Source organism: Mercenaria mercenaria, chromosome 18 (genome assembly GCF_021730395.1).
Source record: "Mercenaria mercenaria strain notata chromosome 18, MADL_Memer_1, whole genome shotgun sequence".
Classification (NCBI taxonomy): Eukaryota; Metazoa; Mollusca; class Bivalvia; order Venerida; family Veneridae; genus Mercenaria; species Mercenaria mercenaria.
The window spans coordinates 40,000,687-40,006,868 of record NC_069378.1 but is presented as its reverse complement, the minus strand read 5'-3'; positions in this window follow the sequence as shown (position 1 = coordinate 40,006,868).

Sequence of the window (6,182 nt, the reverse complement as noted above, 5' to 3'; positions counted from 1 at the left end):
TGTCACAGACATATTACAATCCCTCAAACTTCGTCGCCTTTATCTCAGAAGTATTGATAGTAGACTTTCCCTTATGTACAAAGCCCACTATGAATTAGCTGCCATCCCCAAAGAAGGCTTTTTTAGTTCCCCTCACTCGCCCAACACGTCACTTCCATTCCCTCAGTTACAAGATATTTACAGCAGCTACAGAGTATTAAAGTATTCTTTCTTCCCCAAAACAGTGTATCACTGGAATCATCTTCCTCCTGCTGTTGTCCACTTCCCAACCCCTGTGCTTTTAAACTCTTACTTTTTAACCAAGTTATTTTTCCTTGCTTTTTACTATCTTTTTACACTTCAGTCTATTAATGTCTACGTCTCCGTAAGGGGTTCGAAGATAGATAGATAGATAGATAGATAGATATACATTCGTCATTTGCCAAATGATATTACGTCTCTAAAGTCGCGCATTAATTCGATCCGTGGCAGAACTTGTGCATATTTCTTAACATATAATAACGCCGTTTATGGGATATTAGGTACATCCTAGCTGATGATAGTTGCTGACAATCACATATTAGCGGCTGATTATACATATCACGTATTACATGTGTGTTTTACTTAATAAAGCAACATAATATTACTGGAATTATTTCATTATTCTCTTGGTTCAAACTTTTAACCACTGTTCTAACAAATCAAGCCAACATATTATAACTGGTTGTGATACTGTAACACACTGTAGGAACAAACTTGATTTGAAATAACTTTTCTATTCATTGAACAACTTGGAAATGAACTTTAGCAATTCCACGGGGACTAATTGTGCATTACTAATCGAATTTTTATTGAGTTTTTTTTTTCAAGACACTGTAAGTAACAATTCACCTAGCTATATGGACAATATTCTTAACAAGAATAATATGTACTTTGCTCAATAAACTTATCCACGTACTGTAACACCATTTAGAACTTACATTTCTTTCTAAAAATTGTTATCATCCATACACACAATGATTGGGAGACGACTTTAATCTTGGTATTGTAAACTTCACTCATCTTTATGTTCAGCATGTAACAACTTGTCTGGTGCATCCTTCTCAATTAATTTTATTTGCCAAAGCATGCACTTCAGTGCAAGTAATCAATATAATACGAATAACCTCCTAAGGCAGGGTAGATTAGCTCACATACTGTAGTGTATATATTTTATATATTTCATGTTTACAGTTGTGAATGTAGCCAGTATATATACTCAGCGTCATTGAAAAGTTACCACTCTATTGACCCCTATATTTTAAACATCGCATCGAACTGTATTAAAAACATAACACGACGATGTTTTTGACCCAACTGAGTAGTCATAGGTGCAGAGATTTGTCAAATTCAATGAACTCTATTTGAGTCACGGGCTACACGTGCAAAATGAATTTTTCGACAAAATTCGACATATACGCAAATCTTATCGCAAATCATTCATCTCACTTGAAAGTTAGTGGACAGACTAGATAGATAGATAGACATCTTTTATTCCACCATAAGATGAGAAACATGTAATACAGACAATTGGTAACAGTTACACATATTGAAATGAACAGAGTAAACAAATACATGAAGTAAACAAATACATGAATGAAAGTGAACAAAAATTAAACAAACAAATGATTTAAGCATTACATATTTTCATAATGAGCGGATAACAGAATTCGTTCTGGTTTGAAATGACATTACTTATTTAAATAATTAATATTTACAACATAATAATATTATTATTACTGTTCTCACAGCTTAATATGTAAGCAGACTTCAAATTAATGGGCTTCAGCACTTCCCTTGTATAATTGGTAAAGCTATATATATAATGTACTATAGCTTAACAAAACAAGAAGCGCGACATATAATAATGCATATATAACATTATGTATAGCACATATTTTAGATCACGGTTAAAGTGATTATCAACTTAGATGAAGTATATTATTTAAACAATCTAGATAATTCTATGTTATAATACAAAAGTATAGCGGTAGAATCAGACTTTCTCAGTTTCAAACTTTATACAGGCTATATATAAATGTATAAAGATGCTCCGATGTAAGTCTGTTATGTATAATTCTTTTTTAGCTTTCCCGGTGTCGAGACCCTAATCGAAAGCGAAAGATATTAGGGAGTCAAGCTGGGAATAGAGAGGAATGGGGAAGGGGTAATTTAAGAAATCTTACATAAAAAGATTGCCGAGTATTTTTGTTAAATGGTGTGTATATCTCAGTATGACTTTAAAACATTGTATTCTCTGTACGTCACACATAGTCATCGAGGTGAAACCTGAATACATTTCCACTATTTGATCTAAATAATGCATGTTACTTAGCGTAATGAAATTCTCATTTCCTAGGGTTCTATGCAGGGTAGACCACATATTTTGTCGAATGGAATCATTCGCTCTGCAAAAAAGCAGAAGGTGTTCTGCAATTGAGTCAGAAATCAGTTTACAATTTGGGCAAATTGAAGCATATCTATTACCAAATAGTTTGCTGATTGTTGCGACTACAGTTCTACAATAAGGCAAGTAATCGCGATAAAGCTGACAGAATCGCCATACGGCACACGGAAGTAACTCTCCGTGTAGGCTAAGAAAGGCATGCAAACATTCATTGTTAATTAAATTTGACCTGTACTGAAAGTTTGCGTAATCTTTAACTTTTCTTTTTACTACTGATTTCCATGTCGAAACAGTTGGAAATTTCGCGGTTTTAACAAAATCATGTATAAAGTGTCTTAAATCATATTTGCCGAGTATGCGGTAAATATCCGGCATATAACCTAGAATTTTACTGGGTTTGTTAAGAAATTGCACGAGACGGGTAACAAATAGTGTCTGAACTTGTTTATTCCCATCTAAATTACAAAGTTGGCCTAGAAACAATAGCTTTCGTTTGTCAATCTCTTGTTCAAGAGTAAGGGCACCGACACAACCCAGCGCTATATCCGTCCGTGTATACCGCGGCATTGCCTGCATAAATTTGATGCACTGACGGTGTACTCTTTCTAACGACTGTAATTGACTGTCCGTAATACCACACCACAGTTCGCACCCGAATAAAGCCTTAGATAAAACTATTGACTGGTATAGGTGTTTGACTGTTAAGGGGTGTAGACCATTTTTATGTACACCTACATTTGCCATACTGAAGAAGGTTTTTCGTATTTTAGAACAAGCTTCATTGATGTTCACGTTAAGGGTCATGTACTTGTCACAGTAGACACCTAAATGAATGTACGATTCGGATTCATTTACGTTTGTTTCTCCTAATTTCCATTGTCTTAAGTTTAACATTTTTTCTTTCTCATTGAAAACAATAACACTGCTTTTGCTTGCATTGTACAAATACCTTTCAGTTTTTGAGTTTTTATGACATGTATCCATTAAGTGTTGAAGGCCATGTTTACTTAATGAAAGAAGTACCATATCATCAGCATGGGTGGGACATCCGTAAGGCGTTTCATGTATATTAAAGGATGTTTTAGATAACTCTATGGCATTCATTAAATCATTTATGAATAATAAATAGAGCCAGGGACTTAGGCATTGACCTTGGCGCGTGCCTTGTTCTATTTTGATCCAGTCTGAAGTTAGACCTCGAGTCTTAACACAGCTTGAAACGTTTACAAACATGTTGGATATAATTTTGTATAGCTGGCAATTGACTATCTTGGACAGTTTTAGCATGAGTAAAGAGTGTGAGACTCTGTCAAATGCTTGACGGACGTCTAGAAAGCAGGCATATAGTTTTGACCTATTCTCTTTTGCAAAGTAGATACTCTCGCGCAGCAGGAATGATGACATTACGCAACTGTCATTTTTCTGAAAACCCCCTTGTAGAGCGTTAACCTTAAAGCTATTATTTAAGGGACGCTCAACGTCATCAAACCATTGGTACGGTTGACGCCGGACTTTAATTTCGTGAAAATGCACGTCGTATGGGTTGTTCTCACCTCACAGTCAAGAAACTGGTAAGGAGACATAATCAGAGAGGGTCTATGAGTGATAGACCGCGCACAGTCCATGAAAAGGTGACGCCGATATTGTATAAAAAAAATTAAGAGGTATATGTAAGTGGTAACTTTTCAGTGACGCTGAGTATATATCCTATGTTCAATGTAATAATGTTACAATCTGTGAAAATCTCAAAAGTAGACTTGCATTTTCCATTTTACGTAAGACAGACGAAAATTACAAAAAAAAACTGTTTTTTTTTTTCGTTTTTGTTGGCGTGTGCGTATGTGTGCGTGTGTGTACATGTACATATCACTCAAGAGTGCCAGTCATTACCTGCCAATGCAGATACAGAGGTGAGCGGTGGTCTAGTGCTTAAGGTGTCGGCCGTTTAACACGGTTCGAGCCCTACTGGGGTCATGACCATGCCTTATCATATGACACCAGTACTGGTTTTTTCCAGAAAGCGGACTCGAGAGTGGTTCAAATAAGCTTGAAGCTTTCGTGTAGAGCATCGATACATGCGAAGCCTTCGTTACTGTTATAATAACTACTAGCCTCTTAGACGGACGAGAGACACGCAAGAGCAACTCAGAAAATCAGGGATGCGTTTATGGCATACACATTTATGAGCATTTTTGTGTTTCAAATAATTGTTGTATTTTGGTTATGTTCGCGTGTGTTAGAGCTTTACCTGGTAGTTAGAACTTATAAATATACCCTCCTGTGACTTTCAAATATAATGGGGTCTAATTTTTGCCATTGACCGTTCCAAGTAATGCCAAACTGCATTCAGCTTCTTTGTGTTAATTTTATGCTTGTCGTCTGTTTGTTTACTTTGTAGGGATACCGTAGATTTATGTTTGTTTCGTGTTATAACACCTGCAAAATCCCGAGGGATTCTGAAGAAATAACACGAAATGAACAAGCGCTATCGCTATTCTAGCATTAAACACGTAAATACTAATATATCATTATATTGTCCATCAACGTCATCAAATGTCCTTGCAATGCGCGGGAATGTCAGCGTTGTTTTATAACGTTGATGTCATTGCCTTTTGAATTATCCGTTTTTAGGCCGCAATACGTTTACGCTTTGCCACGGATCGCGCATATATAGAAAGGTATTTTAACAGCGCGTGAGCGCGAGAATCTCTCTGTTAGCACACGTTTACTCTCCGCTGTTAAAAAACCCGAAAAGTGATAAGAACAGTTGTTTTAAGCCAGAATAGGCTCTTATATTTTACATGAAGATAAGTAAAAAGTTTTGTCTAGTTTGAAAGAATTACTTACCAATGGTCTTATGCTGGTATATTTCTTCCGCGAAATATCTTGGTAACATTGGCGATACCTCAAGTCAATATTATCTTGATAATGAAGTTTTCTGAAAAGATTATAGCGATAGTGGAAAGTTTTTTATGGAAATTTATGTTGTAGTGATAATTTAAATATTTGACTCGATACCTTTTGCGTAAGTGCCCCAGCTGCCAATTATTATCTCGATACTTTCAAATATTACCTTGATATTTTGAACTTTATTTCTGATAAGTTAATCTCAATAGCCTTAAGTTTCCTGAAAATAAAAAGGATATATAGAAAACATAATTCATTGCAGGAATGTTTTCAAAAAAAAAAAATGCAGAACCTTGCTGGAAAGTTTAGTATATTATCGTCATAGCTAGGAAGCATTCGTGGTAGTTTCAAACATTAACATGAAAATTTATGCTAAGGGAAAATTGAAATATTTAAAGATATTACTTATTTTTGAAACGTTTTCAGAAAAAAATGCACACATGTCGGGAAAGTTAACAATATTACCGTGATGGCTACCTAGTTTTCTCGTGGAAGAAATATGACACCATACGGTCTCGTAGATTAAATGAATTATGAAGTAAAAATGTTTTTTAAGGACGGAACAAAAAGCAAATGACACAAGAGTATCTCGGTATCCCAAACAAGATTTGTCCATATGCATCTCTTAACTGACTACGGGACTGCTTGATAGGAAAGGAAAGTTGAAAGGTCATACGACTCACACATGTGACTGTACTGAACAGATGGTCTTTGGCTAACTCGACTAAAAAGGGCCAAATGTAATATTGCATGTTATGCGGCCTTGACAAGTCATTTTAAATTGGTATTCCTGATGTTTTACTTGGCCGAAGGTAATCTATATAAATTAGTTTTGAGTTTATGAATAAGT